The following is a 16,864-nucleotide window of genomic DNA, read 5'->3' on the forward strand; positions in this document are numbered from 1 at the left end:
TACCATCTAGAGCAATCCTACATTTTTCTTAAGGTACAAACCAGATGGTACACCCTCTATGTCATCCTCCCACCCTTCCTCAGAGTTAAATTAATTTCTCCCTCCTCTGGGTGCATATTTCTATTACAGCATATATCCCATTGCATGGTAATTATGGGTCCATTTATCTTCACAGCTAGACTATAAATTCCTCAAGGGCAGAGACTTTATCCCCGAAACACCGGGGGCTGTCAGCACAAACCATTATACACTGATTTCTAATTAAATATCTTAATGGTATTTAATTATATGGTTAATTATAGATTTTATATAGATAGCCTCAGTTCTAGGGCAGTATTGAAGTTGACACATACACCCGGGGTAACTTTTTACCCTCTTGATCAGCCCTCAGTCTACCCCAAGAACAACACCTTGTTGATGGTCACGGCTTGGGAAAAATGCTTGCAGAGCCTGGGCGGGGATGCACCTGTGCCTTCGTGTCAGAAAGTTAATGCGCAGATTAACCAGCTCCATGGCAGAGTTGAGGCTGCCCTCTCCCTGAGTCATTACGGGAGAAGGAAACTCTGTTCCACGGTATTCATGATTCAGTTCTATAGAGCCACAATTCTGAGCCTTCACAAAGACCTGACATTTGGTTATGATCAAACAAATGCCAACAAATTACACAGTGCAATTGTTCACCAAATGCAATACCGAAGCGACGATTTTTAAACAACTCATCCGTACGTGATGCTGGACGACTTGTGTTGTGCATCTCCCCCGCTCTGGACAGATCTACATATCTGGTTTCTGAGGCTCTAGATGTGGCGACAAACTCTTAATTTTTTGTAAGGGCAAACTTTTTCAATTACAAACACGTAAGATCTCCCTGGAAGCAATTGGATAAAGAGCTAGTCTCCCTTTATATGCAGGGGATGCATTCCAAGACCCCCCAGGGGACACTTGAAACCATGGATAGTACTGACCCTTACATATAGTATGTGTTTTTCCTACACACATGTACCTACGATAAGGTTTAATTTACAGACTAGGCACGGTGAAAGATGAACAACAATAACTAATCGTACAACGGAACAGTTATAGCAGTACATTGTAATAAAAGTTATGCGAATGTGGCCCTTCCCTCGCTCAAAATATTATTGTGTTGCCCTTACCCTTTTTCTTGTGGTGACATGGGATGATAAAATGAGATGAGATGAAGTGAGGTGAAGGACGGGTAGCGTTAGGCTACCATTGACCTTCTGTTATCACAGGCATAATCCGCCTCCCGACCGTGGCTGACCACAGGTAACTGAAACCATGGAAAGAGAAACCACAGATAAAGGGGCCATACTGTAATGGGAAGTACAAGGTGTGGAGAATATTGATCGCTTCTGATTTACCAGTGACCCCAGCGAACATAGCGGAAGGCATGAGACTCCCTTTCTAGTCTCTCCACCTTCACCTCCAGTTCTGTGCACCCCTCTACGCATCCCCACCTCCTTGCTATCTCAGCAGTAACTGAAACCTTCGAGGCCTCGCAGACTCAGGGTTGGGACACAGGATTGCTCAGACAGATTAGTGGTTATCAACGATGAAACCTTAGCTTCTCTTTCAGTCGATTTTCACGGATGACTTCAGGAACCTAACCCGGACTCTTGGTACTTTCATTATTGGAAGATGCCTTTCCAGTTGCCAACAACAGGCTTATCAAATAACCCATTACACATAACCCATTTCTAAGGCTGCCATGTTGGATAACTCATGGTGGGGAACCGCATAGGAAAATAAATCCGCATGTCTCTTGCACAGTATACAAGAGGAAGTCTTTCATAATAAGACGTGAGGTAGCTGACTCCTGCGGTGCATTCCTATATGACAGACAGTTGTTCATTTCGGCACAGTTAGCATTTCTGCCCAGGAACAGATCTTTACATTGCTAATGAGACATCTGATGCATTATTGAGGTTCCCAAAATCTCAGGAAGTCAATGACTTGTTATACAGCTAGATTTGGAGTAAAGTTCAAGATAAATGACTCTATTTGCTATCATAGAAGATACACATCTTCCCAGGGAGACAAATGGTCAATTAAAAAAGAAAGGATGAAGACATCTGGGCATTTGGCTCCCTTTGGGAGCTTATTAACTTCACAAACAAACATGCCTTTTCATTTTCAATTAGCAATAATTTTGAGATAGATTCATCTGATAGAGGACAGCACTAATGGGTTCAGAATCGGTCCCTCTGAGTATTGCACTCTCGGTCAAAGGTTTTCCTAGACATCAAGAGAAAGACTGTCCACAGATTTGGAAGTTACTTACCTTATGGGAGAAGAAGAGATAGGTGGCTAAAACTTCTCCAATCATAATTTTCATAATTGAAGTTGTCTTGCTCAACTTGGTAGGCCCATTGCTTCTTTGACAAGTCTGAAATGTCTAACAAAAAGAAGGAAGAAAAAGGAGAAGAAGGAAGTAGAGAGGAAGCAGAGGGAGAGAAAGGAAGAAAGAAAGAGAAGGGAAAAAAATGGACCACAAATAAAAATGTTTAGCCATAAACTGCTTCGCACTTTTCATCCGGAGAATGTCATGAAATAGCAACGTTCCTCATTTTTCAGGCTTTCTCTTATTTAAAATATTTCTATGCATTCATAATTTTCTTTTTAATTCTCAAAAAGAGAATCTTGCCTTTGTGACTTATGGTGTTAAGGTCTGGTGAGTCCCAACTCATCCATCATTGGTTATAGAATAGTTGAACACTTCATTAAAAAAAAAAATTACGTTCCTTTATTTTTGAGAGGGAGAGACAGAGCGTGAGCACAGGAGGGGCAGAGAGAGAGGGAGACAGAATCTGAAGCAGGCTCCGACCTGGGGCTCAAACCCATGAACTGCAAGATCATCACCTGAGCCAAAGTCAGATGTTTGACTGAGCCACCCAAGCACCCCCAGAAACAAAAATTTTTAATTTACATATATAATATATATGTTATATATGTATATTCTAATATGTATCTTATAAATGTGTATATATATATTATATATATTTAATCTTTGCCCATTAGATGCTGAGTGTTTCCATAATTTACGTTATTCATTCATCACTTACTAGTTGACAGAGTCAGTAAGTGACATAACAAAGATTCAGAGTGAATACTGGCTCCAACCTCGGTCCCCAATCACCAGGAGATATGACCCCTATCAATTGGTTAGTAGTCTATGCATTTTACTAACTCTGTCATCTCAACCACATTACCTAATCTCAGAGAGATCAAGTTTTGTCATATGTGACTCGTAGGTAGTAAAAGCTAGTCTATCATATTTTTATGAGGATTCCATAGGATAAAATGGAATAACATCCAACAAGTAGAGGCCACTTAGGAAACTTTAGTCCTCTTCCTTATAAATAAGACATTTGAAATTACGGAGCTTCTTACTTTGCCCCAAGCATCTCCCTCCATCTTGTTTCTCAACGGTTCTACTGAGAAAATAAATAAATAAATAAATAAATAACTAAATAAATAAATAGGAGGTTGCTCTTTATGGCTTTTGAAAACATTCATCTCAGTTCCTTCCACAAACGTGAACTCAAAGGCATGGAGGTACACTTTCAAGAAAGTGTGCCTCAATTGCATAGCTAAAGCAGGTGGCCCATGACTCTAACTTTTCCAAAAGCCAAGTCATTCCTAAAGTCAGCAGTTCAGTCAATGGACCCTGACTCATTGGTGGGTCATAATATTCATTTCCTGGGTTACAACCAGCATTGTCTTAAATACAGTGGAACACAAAGAAAACCAAATAGAATTTGAAATATCAGTTTATTACACACAGATAGGAAAAAGAAAGTAAGTTTTGTTTTGTGTGACTTAGTTCGGTTGTCTTTCATCTGTGCATACTACTTTACCATGTAATTGTCACTTCAACTCATCGGTGGTTTCTCAGAGGTAAATGTCAGTCAAGGGGCTCTTAAGGAATTTCTTTTGTAACTGAGGCTAATACAAATGGATAATCTCATATTAACTTGGTTCAGAAGTTGCCTAAATTTTTTTAGCAGTACTGATCCACCTGCGACGGAGTTTGAGATCCAAAATTAATTTATCAAAGGATTGGAATCCAAAGGTCCTAGAGGATTGATGGCTGGTATAGTTCTTGTCTAATCCATTTAGCTACCTAAGGGTGTGTCCTTGGTCACCTTAAGTCTGAAGGACTCCACCAAAGCTTTCTCGGCCAGAAATAGCCCTACTAGTACAGAACAAGTGAAATGACACCACAAGGAAGCAATTAGTCAAATCGATAGGGTGGGACATCTCTACAGAACACAAATCTGGATATCAGCAACAAGTCTATTGCATAAAATTTACAAAGGAGAAGGAGAGGGAGAAGATGAGCTGCAGAACAAGGGAGCTTTAGGGGTAAAACAACTAATGTAAAGACAGGACCCAGCTTGGATTCTGAACAATAAAAAGGCATGTTGAGGAAATCCGGGGAAAAATAAATATGGACTGGGTATTAGATGATTTTAAGGAACTCTCATTAATTTTGTTTGGTGTGATATTGACATAGTGATTACAATAAAAGGAGAAAGCCCTTATCAGTCAGCAGTGCATACAGAACAGAGAAAAAGACATAACATCTGTACTTGCTTTTAAACCTCTGAGTAAAGAAGATGTGTACATGTGTGAGAAGGATTAGATAATAGAAGATTGGTTGAAAGTTGAAAAGTGTGAAAGTTCAGGATAGATACGCAGAGGTTCGTTACACTATTTGCTCTACGTTCGCATTCATGTAACAATTTCCAAGATAAACAGTTAAGTGTAGTTAGCCCCAGCACAACAGAAACACCAGTGTAAAACTTCAAGACTACAATTTTGTGCTCTCTTGTATAGCCATATACCAGGGGGACCCAAGGCGGCATTCACCAGGTTTTGTGCACTGACTTTGAACGCTTTCCAAATGTGATAATCTGGTGCTCGTTATTTTTTTTTTTTTTTTTTTAAATAAAAGATCACATGCGCTGTTAGAAGCATCAAAACTTCATTCTATTCATCTTGGGCAAAATATTCCTCCCAGTGCTGCTTTTTTCCTTGAAAGAGGAGGAGGGCAGACAGAGGCTGGGGGTGAGAGGTCGGGGAGGAGAAACAACCAGTGAGTTTTCCACTTTCGGGAGAATGGCAAGATCCTTGGGGAGACAGTAAATTGAAATTAAGGCTGTTCCAGGCCGTCTACAGGATATGCCTGCAAATGTAGACATATCTAAATGGTGAAAAAGTCTGTTTGTGCCCATTCATATGAAGTGAATGCCTTGTAATGTGCTCCAGCCCCTGGGAATGGTGGCTGGATTCAGGAGCGGAGGCCGGAAGAATGGGATGGATTTGACATAAGTCCTTTTAAGTGCTCTGAAGGCTGGGCTGCTCCCTGTGGTTTAATAGCAAGGTCCACTGGGAGCTACAAGGAAGGAGCCGAGTGAATCCCTACAGCTTTTCGTTTTAAGGATAACAAATCTTAAAACAGGTGTGAGCTCAGAAAGATCCTCTTACTTCTTGTTTTTAGTCTGTTGTGGCCAGCCAGCTCTCTGTGTATCATTATCATTCCACAGAGCGAGGTCTGGGGTAAGGGAAGGGAGGAGAGGTAAGAGAAGCTGAATAAACAAAAATTGCTTCGAGTGACTAATATTCATTAAGTCCCCTGGTCATGCGCTATGAAATTTATTAAACTGTGGTTTCCAAGAGAATGTATTAGTGGAGCTAATGAACACAAATAAAAAAGAGGCCTCCAGGAAATGACTTCCTGGGCCTGGATGAGACTGCTGAGTAATGTGACAAGAGATTATAACTTTAAAAGCTCCTATTATAGTCTAGGAGGCTGATTATTGGAAGGGGTTGCCCTCGTGGGGGAGGGAAGATGGGAGGGAGACTAAAAGTCCGACTCCTCTGAAAAAGGGGCCTAATGCTTTGCGTTTATATTCATTAAGGAGGGAGGCTGTGTGCTGAAGGCCTCTGAACCCTGTGCTGCCATCTGGTGGAGAAGGTACCCAAGAGGTCATAGAATACAGACGACGACCGCCATCTTTAAGACGTCAGGAATTTGAAGGTTGGCTTTACTGTTTCCTGAGTAATTAACCACTGTACATAATTTGCTTTAAATACGGTACAGAGAGAGCTCATTCTGCTGTCCTATTCCATCTGGATCCTAGCAATTAACACTGTGTGGCCTTACTCGCAGTACTAGGCTAAGTTGTTACCCATCCTAAGGACGTCTGTTTTCATAACATGGTCCAGTTTCTCCAGGCAGAAACCTTGGGATTATCCTTGACTCTCCTCTTTCTCCCACACCTGTCATCCAATCCAACAGCGAACACTGTGGCCTCCCTAGTCACCGTATCCCAGGACTTCTCCTTATCCTGTCACCCTCATTTGAACTGTTGCCGTCTCTCTCCCCACATGCCTGCAAATAGCCTCCAAATGGCGGGCCTTGCCTCCAACCTTGCAGTCCGTAGGCTGTTCTCCACCAGTCACTACGTAAACCGTTAGAACCTATTAGATCATTTCGCTGCTCTGCTCAAAACCTTCCGTGGCCCGTAAGCTCGCTCAGAAGAAAATTTAAAGTCATACAGTGTGTTTCAGGCCCTAACCGATCCGGCCCAGCTCCCTCTAACTTCATCTCTTATGCTTTCCACTCACTCAGTCTGGTCCAACCGCACTGGCCTCCTTGCCAGTCCTCAGAAAGGCCACACATCCCTGACTCAGCTCCCTTCGCCTGGAATGCTGTTTGCTCCAGACATTGGCATGGCTCTCTGTCTCCCGTTCTCCCAGGTGTCCTGCCAAAGGTTACCCTATCCAGGAGGCCTTCCACTCCCATTCTACATAAAATAATACCTCTTCCTCTTCCTTCAGCATTTTTATTTCTTTTCTTGGACTTATTTTATTAGCAGCATTTATCACCTCCTAAAATGTTACATATTTATGTGTTTAGGTCCTTATTCTCATCTTCCCCAAGTCCCCTTACAATGGAAGTTCCATGGAATTAGGGATTTGGGGGGAATATAGTATACTTAACATAATTCGGGGTTTTTTTCTTTCCTGGCACTTCAAAAGCTGGCAATGCCAACCTGCTTATAATCATTAAAGATTCTTACTACCTATAAGCTCCGTAGAGGCAGGTATCGTGTCTGACTTAGTCCCCCTCTATTGCCAGTGCTGAGTACTGTGTCTGGTAAATGGTCTACATACAATAAAACTGTGTGGGGTTTTTTGGTAGGTTTATTAAGCTGTGCCTTAGAAAGTATAGAATGCTTCACAAATTTGCCTGCCATCCTTGCTCAGGGACCATGCCAATCTTCTCTTTCTCGTTCCAGTTTTAGTACATGTGCTGCTGAAGCAACCACAAGCAGCTTTTTAGTTAATAGCTTTACGTATTAAATTCACTCATTATAAATATCTGATTCAATGATTTTCCACTTGGATTTTACGGAGTTGTACAGCCAATTCCACAATCTAGTTTTAGAATATGCCCCCAAACTCTAAAAAGTACACTCACGTCTATTTGTAGTTTATTCTCACAACACCCCTCAGCCCCAGGCAACCAATGATCTGCTTCCGGGCTCTATAAATTTGCCTTTTCTGGAGATTTCATAGATATGGCATCATACATATGTAGTTATTTATGGCCTCTTTAACTCAGTATAATGTGTTTGAGGTTTATTCAAGCTGTAATGTGAATCAGTATGGTTGTTATTTCCTTGTTATTGCTAAATAGTACTGCCTTATATGGATACACCACTTTTAATCCACTCATCACTTGATGGACATTTGAATTGTTTCTACTTTTTGCTGTGAACACTCACATACATACCTTTGTATGAACAGGTTCCACCCACCCCCATCTCCCCCACCCCTGCCCAGAATAGATTTCTAGCAGGGAAATTGCTGAGTCATATAAAGTCATGTTTAACTTTCTGAAAGCCTACCAGACTGTTTTCCAAAGTGAATGTGCCATTTTATATTCCCATCAGGGACACATGACTGATTGTCAGTATCGGCTGTCCTTCACTTCATAGACATTCTAGTAGATACTCATAAGAATATCATTATGGTTTTCATTTGTTTTTCTCTTACAGCCAACGGTGTTGAACATTTTTGTTTAATTCAAAGTAATTATTAGCAGTTTTAGTATCTTCATTGGTAAAATGCCTATTTGAATCTTTTACCCACTTTTATATCAGTTTGATTGCCTTCTTGTCATTGAGTCATAAGAGTTCTTTATGTATTATAGATTCTGGTACTTCACTAAAACTATGACTTGCAAATATTTGCTTCCTGTCTGTGACTTATCTTTCCATTAGTTTAAAAGCGTCTGTTGTGACACAAACATTTTAAATTTGGATAAAGATTAATTTATCATTTTTTTTATGGATCATGCTTTGGGGGTCATATTTACGAATTCTTTGCCTATTCAAGATCACAAAGATTTTCTCCAATATTTTCTTGAAGAAATGGTATACTTTTAGCCCTTATTCTTTGGTCTATAATCCACTTTGCATGGTGTGAAGTAAAGCTCTAAATTCAGGTTTTTACAGGGAGAATCCAATTGTTCCAGCACTAGTGTTGAAAAGACCATTTTCTCCCCACTGATTGTCTTGGCATCTTTGTTGAAAATCAATCATCCTTTAATAAAATGGGTTCCTTCTGGAGTCTCAGTTCTGTGCCATGGATCTATTAAGTATTTATCCCAGCAAAATACCACACTGTTTTTGTTACTCTGATGTTATAGAAAGTTTTGAAATCAGGTAGAGGAATGCCTCCAATTTTGTTCTTGTCAAAATCTGTTTTAGCTATCTAGATCCTTTGTATTTACATATAAACTTTAAGAAGTTTTTTTAATTTTTATAAAAATGTCTGCTGGTATTTTGATAGAGATTGTATTGACTTTATACACCAATTTTGGTGAGAGGCTAAGAGAAAAATTACCAGGTGTACTCACAACTGCAAAGAAAAGATCTTTCCCTCCCCCGCCGTTCCCGAAACCAGCCAGGGCGCGCCTGGTCGTAGTCTGACATAAAGGCGGGAACCAATCAAGTTCTGCTGAATGGTTTGAAATAAAGGCGGGAACCAATCAAGTTCTGCTGAGCGTTCAAATTTAAATGTCAACCTATAACAACTCTGTAACCTCAAAAAAATCCCTAACTTGTTTGTGCCTGTCTATAAAAGAAGCTGTAAGATCCTTGCTCGGGGCCTCTTGCGTCACCAGCCACGCGTGCGCGGAGGACCCGGTTCGAACCTGCAATAAACGACCCTTGCCGCTTGGCTTTGGCTCTGGACTCTGGTGGTTTGTTTTCGGGGGGGGGGGGGGGGGGGGGGGGGGGAGGGTCTCTCGAATCGGGGCATATCATTGGGTGAATTGCCATCTTAACCATATTGGATTTTTTATTAAGTATCCAATTGTTTTGCTACTTTTATTTCAAACTGTTTATTGCTGATGTATAGGAATACTTTTTGTATATATATATAACTCATAGATTAATTCTAGTATTTTTGTGGATTCCTGAAGACTTTCTACATTCATATCACATCAGTTTCTTGAAAAAATGTGTATTTTGCAAAACACAGAGTAGAATATTCTGGGTAGAGTGCTCTTAAATCAGAAGTTGAGTTGCTTCAATGTATAGCACAACTCTTCCATGTATGATTGATTGTGGAATTGTTCTTTCAATTTTGAAAAGTAAGGTATTGAAATTTCCAGCTACTAGTAAATCATCAATTATTTCAATTCTAGCTAGTTTTGCCTCGTTTGTTTTGAGGTTCTGTTGTTAGATATGCATATATTTATAATGGTTAGATATTCTTGATATATTGGCATTTTTACCATTATAAAATGTCCCTCTTTGCCTCTAGTAGTAATTCTTGTCTTAGACTCAGTTTTGTCTAATGTTAAAATGATCACTTTAGCTCTTTCATGGTTACTATTTACCTGCTATATCATTCCCCATCTTTTACTTTCAACCTATTTCTGTCTTTGAATCTAAAATGTATTCTTGTAATCAGAATATAGTTGGATTTTGCTTTTTGATGCATTCTGATAATCTCTTCCTTTTGATCAGGGCATTTAGACCTTTCACATTTAATGTAATTATTGATATCATTGGATTTATACCTGCCATTTTGATATTGGTTTTCTATGTTTCTTATATTTTTGGCCCTCTGCTCCTCTTTTTTTTTTTTTTTTTTTTACTTTTTTAAAGTTTATTTATTTTTTGAGAGAGCATAAGTGGGAGAGGGGCAGAGAGAGTGGGGGACAGAGGATCCAAAGCAGGCTCTGCGCTAACAGCACAGAGCCCATCGCAGGGCTCAAACTCACGAACCACAGACCATGACCCGAGCTGAAGTTGGACACTCAACATACTGAGCCACCTCTGCTACCTTCTTTACTGTTAATACCTTTGGTGTTAAAAAATATTTTTAGTGTATCATTTAAATTTCTCCGACGATTTTTATTCTAATACTATTTCATTAGTGACTATTTTAAAGATTACAATGCACATTTTAATTTACCACAATATAATTCATAGGTCAATATGAGTCAGTCTGGTAAGATATAGAAACTTCAATAAACACATTCCTTTTCTCCTCATTTGCATTATGATTGTCATATATACTGCATCTAGATACGCTCGAAAACAACCATACTGTGTTCTACTTATGGCTTTATATAACCACAAGAGTCACTTCAGGCTACAAGAGACACAGGCCCTCTGGCTGCCTACCTTATCACTCCCACCACACTTAGCATAGTGGTTGCCCACTATTCATAATCAAATGACACCCCTTCAACCTTGACAACAAAGCTGAATGTTTTCTTGGCCTGCCCGACTGCCAAATTCTGCAGGCAGATGGAGCTGGGCCCCTGTGTGGGGTGGAATGAGTACAGCCCTAGGCAAGGAATTACAGACTCTCACTGTTCTTGCTTGAAGTTCAGCACTGTGTCAGGCATGAAGGATCTGCTGATTGTTGCATGCTTTTGGCTCAGTTCCAGAAGTAGTTGCTTCTATCAGTTTTGTCCAGCTTCATAGTTGCCTTTGGAGAGAGGGTCTGCTGATCACCCTCACATACCCGTGTATGTGACTTCTGTAACCCCAACTAAACTCTAAGCTCTAGGAGGCAGCTCTACATTTTTTTCGTTACTTACGTACTCATTAAATAAGGAGAATTGCTTTTCCTTTTTGTATGTTGTCTTGAGATGGAAAGGACTTAAACACATTCTCGCAACCCTGGAGATGTTACTGCTTGGATATGCGACAGGGAAAATCACAAAATAAGCATTGCCAACATTGTTCTCTTCTGAAAGACAAATGCCTGACAAGCTTCACTGACTAAGGTTGGACAAGGCCCGGGCAAAAAGAGTCCTGGATACCAATCTGGTGTTCTAGAATTCACTCCTTTCAAAAGACAGGAAGAGAAAAGATAAATCCCCATAAAATGGAATTTGGTTATTTTTTTATGGGAACTTCTGTACAGGAGGAAACATAGAAATATTTTTCTAAAGTATGTTGAAGAAAACTTTTCTAAGGCAATATTTAAGAAATGAGACTATAATTATGTTTCTGTCATGTTTTATATTGAGATATGTCTGAGGCTTGGGAATGGGTTAGAGGGCCTTTTAAAAGTCCCTCCTAAGTATCTTCAAATCTTGATTTATGGATCCCTCTACCACATCTATATCCGTAGTGGTATCTTCTGAGTTAAAGCACGGAAGATTTATCAGTTTTCAACACACAAGAACCTCACACATTTATCTCTCCAGTGTCATGACAGTGGACTTTCACAAGGCCTAAAAGCTTGGCACAGACTCGAAATTGTGCTTTTATTTTTATACCTTTCCTATATTGAAAGACAAATAGTAGAGAGAAAAGTGAACTCTGTAAGAGAGGGAACACAGCTGATACCCAGAGTGGGCCACCCAGAATGCACCAGGATTAATGACAATTTGGCCTGACAGCATCCTGACCACAAGAGATGAAGTCACCCTAGAAAGTGTTTTGTAGAAGAAAATAAAATCAACAGAACGAGAAAGAGGAGAAAAAGCATGAAGTCTGAAATATACATTGCCCAAGTGTTTTTCCCCATTAATTTTGGAAGCCCATGAGTGTTTCCAGGGAAATTTAATCTGCATGTTTCTGAGCCATTTACACTTAACTCACCACCATGTTGTTTTGTAAGAGCCATTTGTTGTCCAAGAAGCCTTCTGAACCTTGTTCATAAAGATTTTTATTAAAGTGATTGTTTTCTTTTTCCTTAAAATGAAATCATGCATTTCCAGATCGAAAGGAACATTGAAGAGAACCCTACATTTAAAACTTGTGAGGCACAAGACAGATCCGGTTTTGATCCAAGTGTAATCCCCATACAGATTTCTAACCCAAGGTGTTTGGTTTTGGTAGCATCACAGTAAAGGGTTTAGTTGAAGAGACACAGGCTTATTACTCCTTGGGAGAGCCAAAGTGAACCCTCTTGCATTTTTTTTTTTTTAAAGCAAGGCTTTTAAGGAACTCAGCCAATCTACCAATCAACTCCACTTTAGAATCCATCCTGGATAAAGCTTGAACTTGAGTGTGTGAGGTGAGACACTGGAAATACTAGAAATAGTTCACGATCTGAAGGACTTTGTAGTTGAAGGGACTAAACTGTTAAATGAGAGCAAAACTATCTCCGACCTCAGAGGATCACCACGAGGATTAAATGAGATAATTGTGTAAGGTGCTTAGCATAACTAGAGCATAGTAGTGACACCTCAATATATTTTAGCTAAGAAACAACTATTATAATTTATCTTTATGAATGTCTACCTTGACAAACAGACTCTAAGACAAGCATCCCAAAACATTCATTAAGATAAAAAAGATCACTCTCCATAAATGCTCATTCATGTATTTGTTCATCTGCCAACTCCAAATAACCCTTGTGAGAATGAATGACTTGTGGGGCTCACGATATTTTTGTACTGTATTTTGAGGCCATTATTGAAGGTCTAGCTAGAAAACTACCATGAGAAAAGCCATTTTTGTATTAGGAGAATCAGGTTGAATCTGGCTCATAAATTGACTGATGTAATGAATAACATATGTTGAAAGATTATATGAATTTAGGGCTATTTATACCAGTTAATCTTTAATGCCAATAAAGAGTATTTGAGGAGCTCTTTGTTAAATCAACTTCAGGATACTGATGTATTGTATGCTTCTTAGCATATCTGCGATGGCTAAGTTTAAGTATCCACTTGGCTGGAGAATGACTTAAATGATGTAATCAAACTCTAATCTAGGTGTTGCTGTGAAAGTATTGTGTAGATGTGGTTAACATCTACAATCAGTTGACTTTAGATAAAAAATATTACCTTCAAAACTGTGGGGTAAGTCTCAGTCAAGAGCAAAGAACACAAACTGAGGTTTCCTGGAGATGAAATTCTGCTTTAAGACATAAGCATTAACTCTTGCCCCAGTTCCCAGCCTTTGACTTGCCCTTATGGATTTCAGACTTGCCAGCCCCCACGTTCTGATACCATACCCAGCAGTCCTTAAACATGCTGATGACTACTCTATCAGAGTCAAGGCATAACCCAGAAAGTAATAGGCTGTTTTGCCCAGTAATTTCTGAAGCAACCTACATCGTTTCCCTTTTTCATCTGGACAAAGTTACGTTGTCTTTGCTGCCCATCTATCACCCTTGTGACTCAAGGGCATAGAGATGTGCCTACCCTAATTGTTGCACCATATGACCGGGCAGCACGTGATACAACATTTACTCAGTCAACAAATGTTTTTTGACTGCCTGCTCTGTGCCAGGTACTCATCCAGGCATGGTGGAATGAAGCTGTAAAAAAAGGCAAAAAAAAAAAAAAAAAAAATCCTGCCCTCCATGAAGCTTACATTCTCATAGTCATGGCAGAAGATAATGAATAAATAAAGAAGTAAAATGTATTAGATATGATGGTGGTAAATCCTTTGGTGAAAAACAAGTCAAGAGAGGAGATAAGAGATGCTAGAGGGAGGTGTAATTTTAAATAGGTTGGCCAATGGAGTCTTCCTAAAACATATAGCGTTTGAGCAAAACCAATGTATCAGTTGTGCACTGAATATTGCTAAATATTCTAATTAAAAATGACAGAAAATCCTGATTCAAAATGGCTGAAACAATGAGGAAAACTATTTTTCACATAACAAAACTAAGAAAAGCTAGCATTTATTGAAGGTCCACTATGGGCCAGATGCTGTTGCAAGCACTCTACATACATTAATTCACTTAAGGCCCCCAATAACTTTATAAGCCAAGTACGTTTTCATCCTTGTTACACAGATGGAGAGACCGAGGCTCAGAGACAGTAAGAGTTTTCCAAAGGTTTCATAGACAGGAAATGGCATAGCTCTGCAAGTTTGTCCCTAGCCAAGTTTCTTCCCTGGCTTGGACCCCAGCACACCAGAGGGAGGCAGGTGCCTGGTAGAAAGTATCAGGGCTCTGTCTCCAACCTTCGGTGTCTCTCCTAGCTCAGATCTCCTGTCTGTGTTGCCTCATCCTTAGCTGTAGTGACACGGCTGAGCATGTCTGTGGGCCACACCAAAGACAAGGAAGAGAAGGCCAGTGTTTCCTGGGTCCCTCCTGGGCAAGAGGCAGTCTTCCCCAGGAGGCACCAGTACACTCCCCTTCACAGAGCACAAGCTCACCATGATCAACTGTTCTGAAACCAACCACTACTAAGGCGAATGGGATTAGCCAGGTTTAGGTCAAACGAATTCTTTTCAGGGTAGGAAGGGACACTGAGAGTTCAAACGCAAAGGCCGCTCTAGTGAGGTCATGAGGACTGTCCTTATGGTACCTCCATCAGCTGAGGCCCAGAAGGGGAAGAGTAAATGTCAAGTCTTTCACAGCTGGAGTGCATGACTCCGTCGTACTGCCCACCTTGGAGAAACTGAATGTTTGATCTATGTATCCTGTTAGTGGATCTCAGACATGAATCCAGGGGTAGACAGAGAATGTAGTTTTTTGGAAAAGGCCCCAACTCTGTTTGGGGGCACCTCCTGCAAATTCTGGTTTGAATCCTCAAGATTTCGATGCTGACCCGTTTTATAGTATCCTCTTCTAACTGACATCACCAGAAGTGTTGATACCTACCAAGAAGGCTGTTTTGGTTTTTTGTTTACCTCATGGTCCCAAGTAGTTAAATTTCTGATCAGATGTTTTCCAAAGCTTTGAGTCTAAATCGAGAGAGGTTTGTCTGTATGCTAAAAGGGAGAGCAGAGAAAGGCCTTGGGCCCATCTCTGAAGCCAGACTCGAGTGCAAAAGCAGGAAGCATATAACCGGAAATGATTTTGAAATGTATCTAGAGATAATGCACGATGATTTCAGCAATAACTGATGTTAGAGACGATGCATGATAATGTTTATCTGTTCCAGTAGAAAGCCAACCGGTTGAAATGCCTAATCACCCACCCAATTTCATTTGATAGCAAACACTGATAGGGAGATTTTTCATTATCAAACATGCTTGGGTTTTAGCCCTGTGCAGCATTTGCCTCCAATCAAACTTACTATCTCCCTTTCTCAGTTTGGCATGGGAGTATGAGTATTACAAATATCTATATTGTCCCAGCACCCTATAATGGTATTACAATGACAATTTTATTAGGCCCATAAAAATTTTGCAACTTCCCTGCAGCACACTGTAATTTCACCAACAGTTGTAAAAGGTCTTAAATTATATTTGTGCAAAATTGAGATGAATGGGTTTGAGCATTAATGCATTTCTCATTGTGTAATAGGGACTTTTTCTTCCCTCTGTCTTTGCCAAGTACAGAGAAAATGCTATCCCACTCAACTATTTGTCAACTCCCCTTAGAAACATTTAATACTAATAAAATTTATGGATTCAGTTTCCAAAGGATACTGCCAGAAGACTTCGCGATTACTACATCAGTACTTAAATACAGCCATTGTTCACCTTATAAAAATCTATATGCAGCCTGACAGGTATAAAATGTAGCTTTGTATGCTGAGTCAGCATCAGAGAGTTTTTTGGTTGAAGCAGAGTTCATGAAATAAAAGTAAATGTGTTCTCAAGTCAGTGAGGAAAGATTGATCTGAAAACATTCCCCCAATAAATATGAAACTGACAGGCTATGATACTTATGCCCCTTCTCAACAGAAAAAAAAAATCATAATAAAGTATGATTCCATTGACTCCGTAGGTAGGAAATAGGTTCCTTAATTTTAAAGGTTTTATGTATGCTCACGCATAAATGTAAGTATGAGCACGTGAATTACAAATTTTAAGTAAAGTGCTGCTACCTTTCAGATAGGAAGATTGTGCTGACAGGCCCTTTGGTTTGCATTTCTAGAAGCTGTAACGGCTTTGCATCTATGCCTACCCTCATGCATGCTGTCCTTCGCGGGGCCTGACTCTTCAAGCCACAACTAATTGTTCCCTCCCAAACCCTCCACACGTATCACTTTCTAATTTGTACCATAGTTATTCATGGACAAGCTTTCTCATTCCTACAAAATATGATCTCCTTATTTTATGCATCTTTTATCTTCGGCCGAGCCACACTGACTTGCAGATAATAGGTGTTTATCGCGTACTTGCTGAATTAACAAATGGAAAAAAAAACGAATGAATGAGGTGTCTACTGTACAAGCTCTGCAATCTGTAATCCGTAAACTAACCAGTTCATGAAAGTAAGGAATTTACAACTGTGAGGTTGCCATATATGTGTATATATGTGTGTGTGTGTGTGTGTGTGTGTGTGTGTGTATCAGTGTGTGTTAAGCTAAGGGGTGAGGACACAGAGGAGGAGAAGACAGTGGGCCCTCAGCAAAAGTGTGTGTACCCCTGGAGATACATGC

The 16,864-nt window shown here is 40.0% G+C and overlaps 1 long non-coding RNA gene and 1 other non-coding gene across 2 annotated transcripts in view; both read right to left on the bottom strand.

Moving 5' to 3' along the window:
- Positions 1–1,159: 1,159 nt before the first annotated feature.
- LOC123585445 overlaps positions 1,160–16,864 on the bottom strand; it is a 35,247-nt gene continuing 19,542 nt past the window's right edge. The window contains exons 3-4 of the long non-coding RNA XR_006706167.1: positions 2,303–2,416; positions 1,160–1,291 (exon numbers count right to left, since the gene is read on the bottom strand). This is a non-coding gene — a long non-coding RNA (uncharacterized LOC123585445). The remainder of the gene's footprint in view (positions 1,292–2,302; positions 2,417–16,864) is intronic.
- LOC123587045 lies at positions 7,252–7,354 on the bottom strand. Its single transcript, XR_006707115.1, has one exon. It is a non-coding gene; the product is annotated as a U6 spliceosomal RNA (small nuclear RNA).

The sequence above is a fragment of the Leopardus geoffroyi genome, chromosome C3 (genome assembly GCF_018350155.1).
Source record: "Leopardus geoffroyi isolate Oge1 chromosome C3, O.geoffroyi_Oge1_pat1.0, whole genome shotgun sequence".
NCBI classification, from domain to species: domain Eukaryota; kingdom Metazoa; phylum Chordata; class Mammalia; order Carnivora; family Felidae; genus Leopardus; species Leopardus geoffroyi.